Source organism: Cherax quadricarinatus, chromosome 66 (assembly GCF_038502225.1).
Source record: "Cherax quadricarinatus isolate ZL_2023a chromosome 66, ASM3850222v1, whole genome shotgun sequence".
NCBI lineage: Eukaryota > Metazoa > Arthropoda > Malacostraca > Decapoda > Parastacidae > Cherax > Cherax quadricarinatus.
In genome coordinates this window covers 20,845,226-20,866,099 of record NC_091357.1, presented here as the reverse complement: position 1 = coordinate 20,866,099, position 20,874 = coordinate 20,845,226, and the positions used below count along the sequence as shown (strand labels likewise).

The 20,874-nt window shown below is 44.8% G+C and overlaps 1 protein-coding gene across 1 annotated transcript in view; it reads right to left on the bottom strand.

The window, feature by feature from the left end:
* The window catches only part of LOC128704003 (steroid hormone receptor ERR1), a 390,890-nt gene extending 371,021 nt beyond the window's left edge, over positions 1–19,869 (bottom strand). Inside the window, exon 1 of the mRNA XM_070099214.1 lies at positions 19,352–19,869. The gene's annotated coding sequence lies outside the window, so the exon portion shown is untranslated. The remainder of the gene's footprint in view (positions 1–19,351) is intronic.
* Between the last annotated feature and the right edge of the window lie 1,005 nt (positions 19,870–20,874).

Here is a 20,874-nt window from a genome sequence, read left to right as displayed (position 1 = left end):
CCTTACATACCCGTGTTGACCTTACATACCCGTGTTGACCTTACATACCCGTGTTGACCTTACATACCCGTGTTGACCTTACATACCCATGTTGACCTTACATACCCGTGTTGACCTTACATACCCGTGTTGACCTTACATACCCGTGTTGACCTTACATACCCGTGTTGACCTTACATACCCATGTTGACCTTACATACCCGTGTTGACCTTACATACCCGTGTTGACCTTACATTCCCGTGTTGACCTTACATACCCGTGTTGACCTTACATACCCGTGTTGACCTTACATACCCGTGTTGACCTTACATACCCGTGTTGACCTTACATACCCGTGTTGACCTTACATTCCCGTGTTGACCTTACATACCCGTGTTGACCTTACATACCCGTGTTGACCTTACATTCCCGTGTTGACCTTACATACCCGTGTTGACCTTACATACCCGTGTTGACCTTACATACCCGTGTTGACCTTACATACCTTACAACAAACAACAGCCAACAACAACAACAGCCAACAACAACAACAGCCAACAACAACAACATATAACAACCACATAACACCAACAACAACAACAGCCAACAACAACATATAACAACCACATAACACCAACAACAACAACAGCCAACAACAACAACAGCCAACAACAACATATAACAACCACATAACACCAACAACAACAACAGCCAACAACAACATATAACAACCACATAACACCAGCAACAACAACAGCCAACAACAACAACAGCCAACAACAACAACAGCCAACAACAACAACAGCCACCAACAACATATAACAACCACATAACACCAACAACAACAACAGCCAACAACAACAACAGACAACAACAACAACAACAACATATAACAACCACATAACACCAGCAACAACAACAGCCAACAACAGCCAACAACAACAACAGCCAACAACAACAACAGCCAACAACAACATATAACAACCACATAACACCAACAACAACAACAGCCAACAACAACAACAGCCAACAACAACAACATATAACAACCACATAACACCAACAACAACAACAGCCAACAACAACAACAGCCAACAACAACATATAACAACCACATAACACCAACAACAACAACAGCCAACAACAACAACAGCCAACACTCAACATATAACAACCACATAACACCAACAACAACAACAGCCAACACTCAACATATAACAACCACATAACACCAACAACAACAACAGCCAACACTCAACATATAACAACCACATAACACCAACAACAACAACAGCCAACAACAACAACAGCCAACAACAACAACAGACAACAACAACAACATATAACAACCACATAACACCAACAACAACAACAGCCAACAACAACAACAGCCAACAACAACAACAGACAACAACAACAACATATAACAACCACATAACACCAACAACAACAGCCAACAACAACAACAGCCAACAACAACAACAGACAACAACAACATATAACAACCACATAACACCAACAACAACAACAGCCAACAACAACATATAACAACCACATAACACCAACAACAACAACAGACAACAACAACAACATATAACAACCACATAACACCAACAACAACAACAGCCAACAACAACAACAGACAACAACAACAACATATAACAACCACATAACACCAACAACAACAACAGCCAACAACAACAACAGACAACAACAACAACAACAACAACAACATATAACAACCACATAACACCAACAACAACAACAACATAACACCAACAACAACAACAACAACAACATATAACAACCACATAACACCAACAACAACAACAGCCAACAACAACATATAACAACCACATAACACCAACAACAACAACAGCCAACAACAACAACAGCCAACAACAACAACAGCCAACAACAACAACAGACAACACTCAACATATAACAACCACATAACACCAACAACAACAACAGCCAACAACAACAACAGCCAACAACAACAACAGCCAACAACAACAACATATAACAACCACATAACACCATCAATTTGTCAATGTCAATAATTGACAAAAATATTAGAATTAGATCAATGTAATATTAATTGATGGATTGATTCTGTGTAATTGATTCACGTCAGCAACACAGTGTCAGCACTGTGTTATTGTGTTATTGATGACGTGAGTGTCAGCACTGTGTTATTGTGTTATTGATGACGTGAGTGTCAGCACTGTGTTACTGTGTTATTGATGACGTGAGTGTCAGCACTGTGTTACTGTCTTATTGATGACGTGAGTGTCAGCACTGTGTTGTGTTAGTGATGACGTGAGTGTCAGCACTGTGTTACTGTCTTATTGATGACGTGAGTGTCAGCACTGTGTTACTGTGTTATTGATGACGTGAGTGTCAGCACTGTGTTGTGTTAGTGATGACGTGAGTGTCAGCACTGTGTTACTGTGTTATTGATGACGTGAGTGTCAGCACTCTGTTACTGTGTTATTGATGACGTGAGTGTCAGCACTGTGTTATTGATGACGTGAGTGTCAGCACTGTGTTATTGATGACGTGAGTGTCAGCACTGTGTTATTGATGACGTGAGTGTCAGCACTGTGTTATTGATGACGTGAGTGTCAGCACTGTGTTACTGATGACGTGAGTGTCAGCACTGTGTTACTGATGACGTGAGTGTCAGCACTGTGTTACTGATGACGTGAGTGTCAGCACTGTGTTACTGTGTTATTGATGACGTGAGTGTCAGCACTGTGTTACTGTGTTATTGATGACGTGAGTGTCAGCACTGTGTTACTGTGTTATTGATGACGTGTGTGTCAGAACTGTGTTATTGATGATGTGTAAGCACTGTGCTATTAATGTCGTGAGTGTCAGCACTGTGTTACTGATAACGTGAGTGTCAGCACTGCGTTATTGATGATGTGTCAGCACTGTGCTATTAATGTCGTGAGTGTCAGCACTGTTATTGATGACGTGAGTGTCAGCACTCTGTTACTGATAACGTGAGTGTCAGCACTGTGGTATTGATGATGTGACTGTTAACACTGTGTTATTGATGTGTCAGCACTGTTATTGGTGATGTGAGTGTCAGCACTGTGTTATTGATGATGTGAGTGTCAGCACTGTATAATTAATGACAACGTGTCAGCACTATGTCATTGATGAAGATATGAGTGTCAGCAGTGTGTCAGCGTCACTTAGTAGTTGAGAAGTAATCAATAAAGGCAGTTGGGAGGCAGTAGTTTGTTATTACTGCTGGTGAGTAACTGTCAGGCAAGACTGAGTAGAGGCAGGGAGGGAGAGAACCAGGGCGGCAGGGAGAGAACCAGGGCGGCAGGGAGAGAACCAGGGCGGCCGGGAGAGAACCAGTGAGAGAGAGAGAGAGAATCAGGGAGGTAACAAGGAAGGAAGGTAACCAGGGAGGAAGGGAGCCAGGGACGAAGAGAGCCAGGGAGGAAGGGAGCCAGGGACGAAGAGAGCCAGGGAGGAAGGGAGCCAGGGACGAAGAGAGCCAGGGAGGAAGGGAGCCAGGGAGGAAGAGAGCCAGGGAGAGAGAGGTAGGGTGGGGCTGAATGGTCGGGAGTGATAGGGGGAAGGTTGTTTAATAGTTAATTACAGTGTTACTGTTAGTAGTTGATAGTTTACTAGTTGTAGCAGCTAGCAAGGTGTATTGTAGCAGCTAGAAGGTGTATTGTAGCAGCTAGCAAAGTGTATTGTAGCAGCAAGGAAGGTGTGTTGTAGCAGCTAGCAAGGTGTATTGTAGCAGCTAGCAAGGTGTGTTGTAGCAGCTAGCAAGGTGTGTTGTAGCAGCTAGCAAGACTTGTTGTAGCAGCTAGCAAGGTGTGTTGTTGCAGCTAGCAAGGCGTATTGTAACAGCTAGCAAAGTGTGTTGTAGCAGCTAGCAAGGTGTGTTGTAGCAGCTAGCAAGGTGTATTGTAGCAGCTAGCAAGGCGTATTGTAACAGCTAGCAAGGTGTGTTGTTGCAGCTAGCAAGGTGTGTTGTAGCAGCTAGCAAGGTGTGTTGTTGCAGCTAGCAAGGTGTGTTGTAACAGCTAGCAACGTGTGTTGTAGCAGCTAGCAAGGTGAATTGTAACAGCTAGCAACGTGTGTTGTAGCAGCTAGCAACGTGTGTTGTAGCAGCTAGCAAGGTATGTTGTAGCAGCTAGCAACGTGTGTTGTAGCAGCTAGCAAGGTGTATTGTAGCAGCTAGCAAGGTGTATTGTAACAGCTAGCAAGGTGTGTTGTAGCAGCTAGCAAGGTGTATTGTAGCAGCTAGCAAGGTGTGTTGTAGCAGCTAGCAAGGTGTATTGTAGCAGCTAGCAAGGTGTATTGTAGCAGCTAGCAAGGTGTATTGTAGCAGCTAGCAAGGTGTGTTGTAGCAGCTAGCAAGGTGTTTTGTAACAGCTAGCAAGATATGTTGTAGCAGCTAGCAACGTGTGTTGTAGCAGCTAGCAAGGTATGTTGTAGCAGCTAGCAACGTGTTGTAGCAGCTAGCAAGGCGTATTGTAACAGCTAGCAAGACTTGTAGCAGCTAGCAAGACTTGTTGTAACAGCTAGCAAGGTATGTTGTAGCAGCTAGCAAGACTTGTTGTAGCAGCTAGCAAGGTGTGTTGTAGCAGCTAGCAAGGCTTGTAGCAGCTAGCAAGACTTGTTGTAGCAGCTAGCAAGGTGTGTTGTAGCAGCTAGCAAGGTGTGTTGTAGCAGCTAGCAAGGTGTGTTGTAGCAGCTAGCAAGGTGTGTTGTAGCAGCTAGCAAGACGTATTGTAGCAGCTAACAAGGTGTATTGTAGCAGCTAGCAAGGTGTGTTGTAGCAGCTAGCAAAGTGTGTTGTAGCAGCTAGCAAGGTGTGTTGTAGCAGCTAGCAAGGTGTGTTGTAGCAGCTAACAAGGTGTATAGTAGCAGCTAGCAAGGTGTGTTGTGGCAGCTAGCAAGGTGTGTTGTAGCAGCTAGCAAGGTGTGTTGTAGCAGCTAGCAAGGTGTGTTGTAGCAGCTTACAAGGTGTATTGTAGCAGCTAGCAAGGTGTGTTGTAGCAGCTAGCAAGGTGTGTTGTAGCAGCTAACAAGGTGTATTGTAGCAGCTAGCAAAGTGTGTTGTAGCAGCTAGCAAGGTGTGTTGTAGCAGCTAGCAAGGTGTGTTGTAGCAGCTAGCAAGAGGTATTGTAGCAGCCAGCAAGGTGTGTTGTAGCAGCTAGCAAGGTGTGTTGTAGCAGCTAGCAAGGTGTGTTGTAGCAGCTAGCAAGGTGTGTTGTACCAGCTAGCAAGGTGTGTTGTAGCAGCTAGCAAGGTGTGTTGTAGCAGCTAGCAAGGTGTGTTGTAGCAGCTAGCAAGGTGTGTTGTAGCAGCTAGCAAGGTGTGTTGTACCAGCTAGCAAGGTGTGTTGTAGCAGCTAGCAAGGTGTGTTGTAGCAGCTAGCAAGGTGTGTTGTAGCAGCTAGCAAGGTGTGTTGTAGCAGCTAGCAAGGTGTGTTGTAGCAGCTAGCAAGGTGTGTTGTAGCAGCTAGCAAGGTGTGTTGTAGCAGCTAGCAAGGTGTGTTGTAGCAGCTAGCAATGTGTGTTGTAACAGCTAGCAAGACGTATTGTAGCAGCTAGCAAGACGCATTGTAGCAGCTAGCAAGGTGTGTTGTAGCAGCTAGCAATGTTTGTTGTAACAGCTAGCAAGACGTATTGTAGCAGCTAGCAAGACGTATTGTAGCAGCTAGCAAGGTGTGTTGTAGCAGCTAGCAAGGTGTGTTGTAGCAGCTAGCAAGGTGTGTTGTAGCAGCTAGCAATGTGTGTTGTAACAGCTAGCAAGACGTATTGTAGCAGCTAGCAAGGTGTGTTGTAGCTGCTAGCAAGACTTGTAGCAGCTAGCAAGGTGTATTGTAGCAGCTAGCAAGGTGTATTGTAGCAGCTAGCAAGGTGTATTGTAGCAGCTAGAAGGTGTATTGTAGCAGCTAGCAAAGTGTATTGTAGCAGCTAGGAAGGTGTGTTGTAGCAGCTAGCAAGGTGTATTGTAGCAGCTAGCAAGGTGTGTTGTAGCAGCTAGCAAGGTGTGTTGTAGCAGCTAGCAAGACTTGTAGCAGCTAGCAAGGTGTATTGTAGCAGCTAGCAAGGTGTGTTGTAGCAGCTAGCAAGGTGTGTTGTAGCAGCTAGCAAGGTGTGTTGTAGCAGCTAGCAAGGTGTGTTGTAGCAGCTAGCAAGACTTGTTGTAGCAGCTAGCAAGGTATGTTGTAGCAGCTAGCAAGGTGTGTTGTAGCAGCTAGCAAGGTGTGTTGTAGCAGCTAGCAAGGCGTATTGTAACAGCTAGCAAGGTGTGTTGTAGCAGCTAGCAAGGTGTGTTGTAGCAGCTAGCAAGGTGTGTTGTAACAGCTAGCAAGGTGTGTTGTAGCAGCTAGCAAGGTGTGTTGTAGCAGCTAGCAAGGCGTATTGTAACAGCTAGCAAGGTGTGTTGTAGCAGCTAGCAAGGTGTGTTGTAGCAGCTAGCAAGGCGTGTTGTAGCAGCTAGCAAGGTGTGTTGTAGCAGCTAGCAAGGTGTGTTGTAGCAGCTAGCAAGGTGTGTTGTAGCAGCTAGCAAGGTGTGTTGTAGCAGCTAGCAAGGTGTGTTGTAGCAGCTAGCAAGGTGTGTTGTAGCAGCTAGCAAGACTTGTTGTAGCAGCTAGCAAGGTATGTTGTAGCAGCTAGCAAGGTGTGTTGTAGCAGCTAGCAAGGTGTGTTGTAGCAGCTAGCAAGGTGTGTTGTAGCAGCTAGCAAGGTGTGTTGTAGCAGCTAGCAAGGTGTGTTGTAGCAGCTAGCAAGGTGTGTTGTAGCAGCTAGTAAGGCGTATTGTAACAGCTAGCAAAGTGTGTTGTAGCAGCTAGCAAGGTGTATTGTAGCAGCTAGCAAGGTGTGTTGTAGCAGCTAGCAAGGTGTGTTGTAGCAGCTACCAAGACTTGTTGTAGCAGCTAGCAAGGTATGTTGTAGCAGCTAGCAAGGTGTGTTGTAGCAGCTATCAAGGTGTGTTGTAGCAGCTAGCAAGACTTGTTGTAGCAGCTAGCAAGGTATGTTGTAGCAGCTAGCAAGGTGTGTTGTAGCAGCTAGCAAGACTTGTTGTAGCAGCTAGCAAGGTATGTTGTAGCAGCTAGCAAGGTGTGTTGTAGCAGCCAGCAAGACTTGTTGTAGCAGCTAGCAAGGTGTGTTGTAGCAGCTAGCAAGACTTGTTGTAGCAGCTAGCAAGGTATGTTGTAGCAGCTAGCAAGGTGTGTTGTAGCAGCTAGCAAGACTTGTAGCAGCTAGCAAGGTGTATTGTAGCAGCTAGCAAGGTGTGTTGTAGCAGCTAGCAAGACTTGTTGTAGCAGCTAGCAAGGTATGTTGTAGCAGCTAGCAATGTGTGTTGTAGCAGCTAGCAAGACTTGTAGCAGCTAGCAAGGTGTATTGTAGCAGCTAGCAAGGTGTGTTGTAGCAGCCAGCAAGACTTGTAGCAGCTAGCAAGGTGTGTTGTAGCAGCTAGCAAGACTTGTTGTAGCAGCTAGCAAGGTATGTTGTAGCAGCTAGCAAGGTGTGTTGTAGCAGCTAGCAAGACTTGTAGCAGCTAGCAAGGTGTATTGTAGCAGCAAGCAAGGTGTGTTGTAGCAGCTAGCAAGGTGTGTTGTAGCAGCTAGCAAGGTGTGTTGTAGCAGCTAGCAAGGTGTGTTGTAGCAGCTAGCAAGGTGTGTTGTAGCAGCTAGCAAGGTGTGTTGTAGCAGCTAGCAAGGTGTGTTGTAGCAGCTAGCAAGGTGTGTTGTAGCAGCTAGCAAGGTGTGTTGTAGCAGCTAGCAAGGTGTGTTGTAGCAGCTAGCAAGGTGTGTTGTAGCAGCTAGCAAGGTGTGTTGTAGCAGCTAGCAAGGTGTGTTGTAGCAGCTAGCAAGGTGTGTTGTAGCAGCTAGCAAGGTGTGTTGTAGCAGCTAGCAAGGTGTGTTGTAGCAGCTAGCAAGGTGTGTTGTAGCAGCTAGCAAGGTGTGTTGTAGCGGCTAAGCAAGGTGTGTTGTAGCAGCTAGCAAGGTGTGTTGTAGCAGCTAGCAAGGTGTGTTGTAGCAGCTAGCAAGGTGTATTGTAGCAGCAAGCAAGGTGTGTTGTAGCAGCTAGCAAGGTGTGTTGTAGCAGCTAGCAAGGTGTGTTGTAGCAGCTAGCAAGGTGTGTTGTAGCAGCTAGCAAGGTGTGTTGTAGCAGCTAGCAAGGTGTGTTGTAGCAGCTAGCAAGGTGTGTTGTAGCAGCTAGCAAGGTGTGTTGTAGCGGCTAAGCAAGGTGTGTTGTAGCAGCTAGCAAGGTGTGTTGTAGCAGCTAGTGTGTGTTGTAGCAGCTAGCAAGGTGTGTTGTAGCAGCTAGCAAGGTGTGTTGTAGCAGCTAGCAAGGTGTATTGTAACAGCTAGCAAGGTGTGTTGTAGCAGCTAGCAAGGTGTGTTGTAGCAGCTAGCAAGGTGTGTTGTAGCAGCTAGCAAGGTGTGTTGTAGCAGCTAGCAAGGTGTATTGTAGCAGCTAGCAAGGTGTGTTGTAGCAGCTAGCAAGGTGTGTTGTAGCAGCTAGCAAGGTGTGTTGTAGCAGCTAGCAAGGTGTGTTGTAGCAGCTAGCAAGGCGTATTGTAACAGCTAGCAAGGTATGTTGTAGCAGCTAGCAAGGTGTGTTGTAACAGCTAGCAAGGTGTGTTGTAGCAGCTAGCAAGGTGTGTTGTAGCAGCTAGCAAGGTGTGTTGTAGCAGCTAGCAAGGTGTATTGTAGCAGCTAGCAAGGTGTGTTGTAGCAGCTAGCAAGGTGTGTTGTAGCAGCTAGCAAGGTGTGTTGTAGCAGCTAGCAAGGCGTATTGTAACAGCTAGCAAGGTGTGTTGTAGCAGCTAGCAAGACGTATTGTACCAGCTAGCAAGGTGTGTTGTAGCAGCTAGCAAGGTGTGTTGTAGCAGCTAGCAAGGTGTGTTGTAGCAGCTAGCAAGACGTGTTGTAGCAGCTAGCAAGACGTGTTGTAGCAGCTAGCAAGACGTGTTGTAGCAGCTAGCAAGACGTGTTGTAGCAGCTAGCAAGACGTGTTGTAGCAGCTAGCAAGACGTGTTGTAGCAGCTAGCAAGGTGTGTTGTAGCAGCTAGCAAGGTGTGTTGTGTAAGGTTTTAATACTTCAAACACTGTTTTAGTCGACACATCCGTCCAACCAAGTGCTTGATAAAACACTCACTAAGTCACACTGTAGTGCCACAAACATCAGTACCATATATATAAAGACACTTGGTATATACCCCCATGAAGTTGTATGATTCTCAGTATATATACCATGAAGTGTATGTGTCTCTGTGTAATTTTAGATAATTTGGTGGTGTGTAGTAGATAAGCTTGAAACCCTCATTAACCAACCAGTTGTACTTTCAGTGACCTGCTGTCACGTCACACGAGTCTATCTCACGGACTCACGTGTGACCTTCAGTCTGCTTCAAACATATTTAACACACATGGAAATTTGGTATGGCTATGGGTCGCCCACTCAGTGAGGTCGTGACAAGCATCCTGAGAGAGAGAGAGAGAGAGAGAGAGAGAGAGAGAGAGAGAGAGAGAGAGAGAGAGAGAGAGAGAGAGAGAGAGAGAGAGAGAGAGAGATTGTGTCACTGACTTCATACCTTCACCATATCACTAGTCTTAAGTCCATCAAAGTCAATCTGATCATCCTGCTAAGCCTTCTCAACCTTCACAATTTATGCACTGACCCACTCAACCAGGTTGTAGAGGTTGAAGTGAAAGGAGTGCAAGTCAACTTATTATCTTGACGTCCTCACCAGATACAATGATAACTTCATAAAGTCTACATATACCAGCTCAGATGACTGAATTGACCACTGCTGTCACCATAACCTTGCAACAAGACTGTGTCATCAACCTTGCAACAAGACTGTGTCATCAACCTTGCAACAAGACTGTGCCGTCATCAACCTTGCAACAAGACTGTGTCGCCATAAGCCTTGCAACAAGACTGAGTAAGTACCGTCTTGACGAACAAGCCTAAACAGAAAGACCTCCTTCCTTCCTTCAAAATTTTCACATCACCTTGTCTCCCGCAGGAAGAAACTTATCAACATTTCTTCCACAACCAAAGAAAACACAACCATTGATTATTGACTGATTCCACCGAATAGATACTGGACAGCCCCGTCCAACACCGATCTTCTGTCAAAAAACACGGACACTGAGGCCAACACCACGACAACACAGGAACGTTCACACTAAGGCTTCCCATCCCATCACGAAAGAATCACAGCAGAGATTTACAGCATCCCATATGATAACATTGAATAATAATAATGAACAAAAAAGGCACAATACCATGAATGTAATAGTACACAAATATCTTGGACCATTTACAGGATACACACTAATAATAATTTTTATTTCTACATGTACATGATATGACTTATACGAACATGACTGTATTCCTAGGTGAAACAGCCGGGGATAGTGACACCCAAGTGCAGCAGCTTGAATGTAGAGGTAAGGAGCACATGTGATGCGCTGGGATGCGCATGAACGTGTAGCGAGGACATGTAGTAGGAGATGACAGAAGGAGATGGAGATGTCTGGAAGCTGCAGTTATTTATGAGGCAGGGACTATCACACACAACCATATCATGTATGTTTTGTTACCTCAAGCATTATAAGTCTGCTGCAACACAACTAACGTACCTCTGGTGCAACACAACTAACATACCTCTGTTTTTCTATGTACATTATATTATTAAGTTCATAGCTGGAACAGTCTCTCTCTCTCTCTCTCTCTCTCTCTCTCTCACTCTCTCACCTGCCAACATTGTTGTTCAACATATATAACTTGATTTCCTTCATATATTGATATATTTATGTGAGCGAGAGAAAACATATGCTAAGTAATACATGTGGAACAACTGCATGGAGGGAGTGAAGGTGTTCAGATATCTGGGAGTGGCCTTGTCAGCAGATGGATCTATGAAAGACCAGGTGAACCATAGAATTAACGAGGGGAGGAAGGTGAGTGGTGCACTGAGGAGTCTATAGAGACAAAGAAAGGTATCCATGGAAGCAAAGAAGGGGAATGTAGCAGTGTACAGTGCTACCAAAACTTATGGGAGTGAGGCATGAGTTTTAAACATTGCAGCGAGGAGGCTGGAGGCAATGGAGATGTGTCTGAGGGCAATGTGTGGTGTGAATATTTTGCCTTACAAAAACTATCTCTACCACCACTAGCCTGACAACAACCACCACCAGCCTGACAACAACTACCTTTACCACCATCACCCTGACAACTACTACCACTACCACCATCAGCCTGGCAACAACTGTTACAATACGTGACTTCTATTAAGTGAAGATATCGGCACAGAATACATATATGTACTATAAGGTCAACTTATTGATCCCCTCTAGCGTCTAGTCTGTTTCTGGTTTTGTAAGAGTTTATCAGTGTATATTGTAGTTCAGTTGTCCTGTAAAATTAGGCAGCTTCTAATAGCACTTTTGGTTTGTAACTAAATGAATATAAACCAACCAAATATAAGTTGAGATCTTTAATAACAAAGGTGTCCGGGTGATAATAATTACAGTTAAAAATATGAATAATTAAGTAGATAAACTGCTACACAACCCTTGTAGTATATCTTATTATACTTATATATCATACTTATTTCTTATTCTGTACATATATATAGTGCTGGGGACACCTCAGATAATGTACAGTATACTGTTATACTCTTATGATTATGTACCATCTGGTACATTGTTATGACGAGATGTACTCGTAAGTACAAGAGTAATATTGATGTGTGTGTTTGTGAGTGCTCAGTATGTGCTCGGATTGACTCAATGTAGAGTTAGAATGTCACTAACTTCTAGACCATCAAAGCAATCAAACAGCTTACTTGAATATGATGACCCATTTGCCAAACAGCAATAATGATTGTAGAAGTGAACAACACAGTGTCAGGTAAGGAATCAAGGAGAACAAACGATCCTAACTGTGGACGTTCAGCAGATCCTACACACACAGCAAAACACTTCCATAATACTGAAACAGAGTTCAGTAATTCAAATTTCCTGACTACGGCAGTGCGTAGATGCCAGAACAATGTAGGCAGAGAGTTGAACTTGGGACCAGAGATATAGTGTCTCTGCGACACAAAACTTCTGAAAACGTTAATTATCACTAGGTATAAATAATGCTCTGTGAAGAGTGTCACACGGAGTTACCAGCTCTATGTCCCGGCTCACCATTGGAGACACATTCGCTAAATAAATAACATGAGCTGAGGAGAACAGCGTTCTCCCAGACAGAGCAGAGATGGAGGTATAACCACCACCAAGAACACAGAAAGAAGTAAGGCCTACAGATTCAGCATCAGGTGACTTGTACCAGCTGGAGCCTGGCACCAACTGCAAAACAAGTGGGCAGGTGGTTTGCAGTGTTGATAGCCAATCAAAACAAGTCATTTAATATAAAAACATGAAATTTAGAGCTTTAGCTATTAAGGAAAACATCAGCAACACAAAATTATACGAAAATGCCATATATACAATATATTTATTGTATTCTTTTGTCCTTTTTTGATGTCACAGCAGCTTGTGACACAGGATATCCCCTCCCTGATACAGTTATCCTGAATATCCTTATTTTATCTCTAGATGCTTCACCACTCGTCTGTGTATGTGTGTGTGTTGTCACCCTACATCTGTTGTCGCTGTTCACCTAGCAGTAAGTAGGTACCTGGGTGTTAGTCGACTGTTATGAGTAGCATCCTGGGGGTGACAGTGTACCTAAGAGCTGAGGTTTGGTAGTTGTGGTGGTAGTAGTAATGGAAAGATAGTGGGAGTAGTAGTGGTAGTAATAGAGAAATAATGGTAGTGGTAACAGTAATTCAATTCAATTCAAGTTTATTCTCTATAAGGGTTACAATGCGGAGTTTACAGGTTTTGGGTATTGTGTGGTTTACATGTTATAAAATACTAATTACAGAGGGGGCACTAGGACACCTAACATGGCTAGGCATTTCGAGCAGACTTAGATTAATTCTTAACATTAAATCCTTACAGATTATAGTATTAAGGCTAAGTGACTACATCATAATTTGTGAGTTTAGCAATGTGAAAGCTTTTGTTTTGGCACAAAACAAAGTGTCTATATTGGAGTATCATAGGCAAACTTATGACTAGTTAGGATTTATTATTTTAAGATTAAGATTAGTATTTCTGGGTTTATAGTCAGTGGGTGAGTGAGTGTAATTGTGAACCACCAGGTGGTTATCATGTAGTTAGTTGACGGGGTGTATCAGGGAGATAAGATGTTTTCTAACTGTAGTTTTGAAAGTGATGAATGTGTCTGCAGTTCTAGAGTTCTCAGGTAGGATGTTCCAGATTTTAGGTCCTTTGAAATACATTGAATTTTTGTAAAGGTTTAGTCGGACACGGGGAATGTCGTAGAGATGTTTGTGTCTGGTGTTATGCCTGTGGGTTCTGTCGCAACTATCAAGAAAGCGTTTTAGGTCAAGGTTAATATTGGAATTTAAGGTCCTGTAGATATAGATTGCACAGTAGTAAGTGTGGAAATATAGTTTTAGTAGTGATGGAAGTGGTAGTAGTAGTGGTGATAGTGGTAGTTGTAATAGTAGTGGTAGTGGAGATGGTAGTGGTAATAGTGGTAGTAGTAGTAGTAGTAGTGGTAACAGTAATAGTAATAGTAGTAGTGGTAGTAATGGTAACAGTAATAGTAGTGGTAGTAGTGGTAGTAGTGGTAGTTCACTGACTGAACATAACAGTACTAGAATATTTAATGTCAACATTCAAGTGGATAAGTAAGTTGAAGGTCAGTGTGGTGGTTGTTGTTGTCAGGGTGGTGGTAGTGGTGGTTGTTGTCAGGCTGGTGGTCGTGGTGGTGGTGGTTGTTGTCAGGCTGGTGGTCGTGGTGGTGGTGGTTGTTGTCAGGCTGGTGGTCGTGGTGGTGGTGGTTGTTGTCAGGCTGGTGGTCGTGGTGGTGGTGGTTGTTGTCAGGCTGGTGGTGGTGGTGGTGGTTGTTGTCAGGCTGGTGGTGGTGGTGGTTGTTGTTGTCAGGCTGGTGGTGGTGGTGGTGGTTGTTGTCAGGGTGGTGGTAGTGGTGGTTGTTGTCAGGCTGGTGGTCGTGGTGGTGGTGGTTGTTGTCAGGCTGGTGGTCGTGGTGGTGGTGGTTGTTGTCAGGCTGGTGGTGGTGGTGGTGGTTGTTGTCAGGCTGGTGGTGGTGGTGGTTGTTGTTGTCAGGCTGGTGGTGGTGGTGGTTGTTGTCAGGCTGGTGGTCGTGGTGGTGGTGGTTGTTGTCAGGCTGGTGGTCGTGGTGGTGGTGGTTGTTGTCAGGCTGGTGGTCGTGGTGGTGGTTGTTGTCAGGGTGGTGGTTGTTGTCAGGCTGGTGGTAGTGGTGGTTGTTGTCAGGCTGATGGTGGTGGTGATTGTTGTCAGACTGGTGGTGGTGGTGATTGTTGTCAGGCTGGTGGTGGTGGTGATTGTTGTCAGGCTGGTGGTTATTGTCAGGCTTGTGGTGATGGTGGTGGTTGTTGTCAGGCTGATGGTGGTGGTGATTGTTGTCAGACTGGTGGTGGTGGTGATTGTTGTAAGGCTGGTGGTTATTGTCAGGCTTGTGGTGATGGTGGTTGTTGTCAGGCTGGTGGTGGTGGTTATTAGGCTGGTAGTGGTGGTGGTGGTTGTTAGGCTGATGGTGATGGTTGTCAGACTGGTGGTGGTGGTTGTTCGGCTGATGGTGGTGATGGTGATTTTTGTTAGGCTGATGGTGGTGGTTATTGTCAGGCTGGTGGTGGTTGTGAGGTTGATAATGGTGGTGGTGGTGGTTGTAGTCAGGCTAGTGGGGGTGATTGTTAGTGGTGGTGGTGGTTGTCAGGCTGTTTTTATATTATTATGTATGTAGGAAGGCTGGAACAACTACACCTCTCATTGTGATTGCTGTTGGAGAGTTTCCATTGGCTACCAACACTGCGAACTACCTGCCTGCTTATTTTGTGGTTGGTGCCAGGCTCCAGCTCGTACAAGTCACCCGATGATGGATCTGTAGGTCTTGATTCTCTCTCATTGTTACTGGTGGTGGTTACACCTCCATCTCTGCTCTGTCTGGGAGAACACTATTCTCCTCGGTTCGTGTTATTTAGACTCCATTTTTGGTCGAGTGTGTCTCCGATGGTAAGCCGGGACATACATCTGGTAACTCTGTGCAACACTGTTCACATAGCATTATTTACACTTACTGATATCTAACGTTTTCAGAAGTTGTGTGTCGCGAAGACACTATATCTCTGGTCCCGAGTTTAACTCTCGACCTACATTGTTCTGGCATCTACACACTGTCATAGTCAGGAAATCGGAATTGCTGATCTCAGTTTCAGTAATATGGTAGTTTTATATCTTTGGTATAGGATCTGTTGAAGGTCCACAGTTAGGATCGTTTGTTCTCCTTGATTCCTTACCTGACACTGTGTTGTTCACTTCTACAATCATTATTGCTGTTTGGCAAATGGGTCATCATATTCAAGTAAGCTGTTTGATTGCTTTGATGGTCTAGAAGTTAGTGACATTCTAACTCTACACTGAGTCAATCCGAGCACATACTGAGCACTCACAAACACACCAATATTACTCTTGTACTTACGAGTACATCTCGTCATAACAATGTACCAGATGGTACATAATCATAAGAGTATAACAGTATACTGTACATTATCTGAGGTGTCCCCAGCACTATATATATGTACAGAATAAGAAATAAGTATGATATATAAGTATAATAAGATATACTACAAGGGTTGTGTAGCAGTTTATCTACCTAATTATTCATTTTTTTAACTGTAATTATTATCATCCGGACACCTTTGTTATTAAAGATCTCAACTTATATTTGGTTGGTTTATATTCATTTAGTTACAAACCAAAAGTGCTATTAGAAGCTGCCTAATTTTACAGGACAACTGAACTACAATATACACAGATAAACTCTTACAAAACCAGAAACAGACTAGACGCTAGAGGGGATCAATAAGTTGACCTTATAGTACATATATGTATTCTGTGCCGATATCTTCACTTAATAGAAGTCACGTATTGTAACACAAATCTACGGGAGTTTTACTAAAAGGTGACAGAAGTAAGACTGCATTTTCTTGAACTGTAAGAAGGCTTTCGACACAGTTCTTTATAATAGATTAGTAGAAAAGATAAAGTAGGCAGGAATAACAGGAGAGGCACTGCAAATAATCAGGGAATACCTGACAGAAAGGAAGCAACAAGTGATGGTATGTGACGTAGTATCTGAGTTGGTGCGGGTGATGAGCGGGGTTCCACAAGGGTCAGTCCTAGGACCGGTGCTGTTTATGGTATATTTGAATGACATGACGAAAAGGATAGGTTCAGAGGTGTCCCTATTTACAGGCGATGTGAAGATGTGAAGCTAATGCGGAGAATTCAGTCGGACGAGGATCAGGTAGGACTACAAAGAGATCCGGACACATTGCCAGCTGTTTAACCCCACCAAGTACAAAGTTATGAAGACTGGGAAAGGCCTAAGAAGACCGCAAACAGAATACAGGCTAGGGATCCAAAAGCTACAAACCTCACTCAAGGAGAGGATCTTGGGGTGTCATACCGAGCACATCTGAGGCGCACATCAACCAGATAAGTGCTGCAGTATATGGGTGCCTAACAAACCTAAGAATAAAGCTTCCACACTTCAGTAAGGAATCGTTCAAGACTGTACACCCTGTACGTCAGGCCTATATTGGAGTATGCAGCACCAGTTTGGAACCCACACCTGGTCATACACATCAAGAAATTAGAGAAAGTGCAAAGGTTTTCAACAAGACAGCTGTATAGCCCTTGTGGCTTAGCGCTTCTTTTTGATTATAATAATAATAATTTCAACAAGACTAGTCCCGGAACTAAAGGGTATGTCCTATAAGGAGAGGTTAACGAGAATCAATCTGACGACACTGGAGGGCAGGAGGGACAGGGGGGACATGATAACAGCATATAAAATACTGAGAAGAATTGACAAGGTGGATAGGGACAGAATGTTTCAGAGATGTAACACATCTCGAACTTAAGCTAAAGGAATCGTATAGGAGTCAGGAATCGCGGGAAGAACTAAAAGCCATAAATGAAATCGAAAGAAACCCAAAGTATTTCTTCTCCTATGCCAAATCAAAGTCGAGAACAACGTCCAGTATTGGGCCCCTACTTAAACAAGATGGGTCCTACACAGATGACAGCAAGGAAATGAGTGAGCTACTCAAGTCCCAATATGACTCAGTTTTTAGCAAGCCGCTAACCAGACTGAGAGTCGAAGATCAAAATTATTTTTTTTATGAGAGAGCCACAGAATTTGGTTAACACAAGCCTATCCGATGTTATCCTGACGCCAAATGACTTCGAACAGGCGATAAATGACATGCCCATGCACTCTGCCCCAGGGCCAGACTCATGGAACTCCGTGTTCATCAAGAACTGCAAGAAGCCCTTATCACGAGCCTTTACCATCCTATGGAGAGGGAGCATGGACACGGGGGTCGTCCCACAGTTACTAAAAACAACAGGCATAGCCCCACTCCACAAAGGGGGCAGTAAAGCAACAGCAAAGAACTACAGACCGATAGCACTAACATCCCATATCATAAAAATCTTTGAAAGGGTCCTAAGAAGCAAAATCACCACCCATCTAGAAACCCATCAGTTACACAACCTAGGGCAACATGGGTTTAGAACAGGTCGCTCCTGTCTGTCTCAACTATTGGATCACTACGACAAGGTCCTAGATGCACTAGAAGACAAAAAGAATGCAGATGTAATATATACAGACTTTGCAAAAGCCTTCGACAAGTGTGACCATGGCGTAATAGAGCACAAAATGCGTGCTAAAGGAATAACAGGAAAAGTCGGTCGATGGATCTATAATTTCCTCACTAACAGAACACAGAGAGTAGTAGTCAACAGAGTAAAGTCCGAGGCAGCTATGGTGAAAAGCTCTGTTCCACAAGGCACAGTACTCGCTCCCATCTTGTTCCTCATCCTCATATCTGACATAGACAAGGATGTCAGCCACAGCACCGTGTCTTCCTTTGCAGATGACACCCGAATCTGCATGACAGTGTCTTCCATTGCAGACACTGCAAGGCTCCAGGCGGACATCAACCAAATCTTTCAGTGGGCTGCAGAAAACAATATGAAGTTCAACGATGAGAAATTTCAATTACTCAGATATGGTAAACACGAGGAAATTAAATCTTCATCAGAGTACAAAACAAATTCTGGCCACAAAATAGAGCGAAACACCAACGTCAAAGACCTGGGAGTGATCATGTCGGAGGATCTCACCTTCAAGGACCATAACATTGTATCAATCGCATCTGCTAGAAAAATGACAGGATGGATAATGAGAACCTTCAAAACTAGGGAGGCCAAGCCCATGATGACACTCTTCAGGTCACTTGTTCTATCTAGGCTGGAATATTGCTGCACACTAACAACACCTTTCAAGGCAGGTGAAATTGCTGACCTAGAAAATGTACAGAGAACCTTCACGGCGCGCATAACGGAGATAAAACACCTCAATTACTGGGAGCGCTTGAGGTTCCTAAACCTGTATTCCCTGGAACGCAGGCGGGAGAGATACATGATTATATACACCTGGAAAATCCTAGAGGGACTAGTACCGAACTTGCACACGAAAATCACTCACTACGAAAGCAAAAGACTTGGCAGACGATGCAACATCCCCCCAATGAAAAGCAGGGGTGTCACTAGCACGTTAAGAGACCATACAATAAGTGTCAGGGGCCCGAGACTGTTCAACTGCCTCCCAGCATACATAAGGGGGATTACCAACAGACCCCTGGCAGTCTTCAAGCTGGCACTGGACAAGCACCTAAAGTCGGTTCCTGACCAGCCGGGCTGTGACTCGTACGTTGGTTTGCGCGCAGCCAGCAGTAACAGCCTGGTTGATCAGGCTCTGATCCACCAGGAGGCCTGGTCACAGACCGGGCCGCGGGGGCGTTGACCTCCGGAACTCTCTCCAGGTAAACTCCAGTAACAAGGGGTCACAACTGGAAGTTGAAAGCTCAGATGAGTCACTGGGATGTTAGGAGGTAATTCTTCAGTCATAGAGTTGTCAGGAAGTGGAACAATCTGGAGAGTGATGTAGTGGAGGCAGGATCAATACACAGCTTTAAGAAGAGGTATGATAAAGCTCGTGGAGCAGGGTGAGAGTGGACCAAGTACCAGCCAGCGAAGAGGCGGGGCCAGGAGCTGTGACTCGACCTCTGCAACTACAAGTAAGTGAATACACACACACACACACACACACACACACAGACTCCTGCAACCACAATTAGGTGAGTACACTGTACACCTACCTAAGTTGGTACGATGTCCCAGACAATAAGAGGCACTGCTGCTCTCCTTCACTGGCACTCCTTCACTGGCACTCCTTCACTGGCACTCCTTCACTGACACTGTTCCTGGCCTCTCCTGGATCAACCTCTCATCCGGCACTGGTTAATCCATCACAAGGTTATTACCAGTGCCACCAGGGCACTCTGGAGTGCCAACAACAATCTAGCACTCTACCCCAGTATATCAACTAGAGTGCCAACAACACTGGCACTCAACCCCAGTATTACATCAACTAGAGTGCCAACAACACTCTGGCACTCTACCCCAGTATCACATCAACTTGAGTGCCAACAACACCCTGGCACTCAATCCCAGTATCACATTAACTAAAATGCCAACAGCACTCTGGGAAGCACATTTCGGCACCTTGGGAGAGTGTGGCACCCCTCCCCCCCTTTTCAAGGCTTCAAGGTCGCCCAGTTGACTGACCCTTGGCACTCTCCTTGGCACTCTCTGGACGTACACTGGCACTCTCTGGACCTCCAATGGCGGACTGGATCGAGTGCCAGTCGTGCCGTGAGAGGGGAACTGCTGAGTGCCACAAGGCACAGTGCCTCTTACTCCTTTGTAATTAAGGGGTTATTTGGGGGGTTGTTTTACCCCCTCCACCCCTTCCCTTCCCCCTTGTGGGAAGAAAGATAGGGAGGGGGGATCTACGTGGGTTGTATCGTGCGTCAGGCAGTGGTGCCCCGTGGCCCACTGAGGTTATTGATCGTGCAGTGACAGAGTGAGAGAGGGAGTGAGAGAGAGAAAGAGAGAGAGAGAGAGAGAGAGAGAGAGAGAGAGAGAGAGAGAGAGAGAAGTTGACAGAGTAAGACTGATATAGAGAGAGAAAGGGGAAGGAAAGCCAAACCTACTGAGACACAGTATCGACCAACTGAGACACATTATCTACCTACTGAAACACAGTATCGACTTACTGAGACGCAGTATCTACCTACTGAAACACAGTATCGACTTACTGAGACACAGTATCTAACTACTGAAACACAGTATCGACCTACTGAGACACAGTATCTACCTGCTGAAACACAGTATCGACCTACTGAGACACAGTATCTAACTACTGAAACACAGTATCGACCTACTAAGACACAGTATCTACCTACTGAAACACAGTATCTACCTACTGAAACACAGTATCGACCTACTGAGACACAGTATCTACCTACTGAGACACAGTATCGACCAACTGAGACACAGTATCGACCAAATGAGACACAGTATCGACCTACTGAGACACAGTATCTACCTACTGAGACACAGTATCGACCTACTGAGACACAGTATCTACCAACTGAGACACAGTATCGACCTACTGAGACACAGTATCTACCTACTGAAACACAGTATCGACCTACTGAAACACAGTATCGACCTACTGAGACACAGTATCTACCTACTGAAACAGGGTATCGACCTACTGAAACACAGTATCGACCTACTGAGACAGTATCTACCTACTGAAACACAGTATCGACCA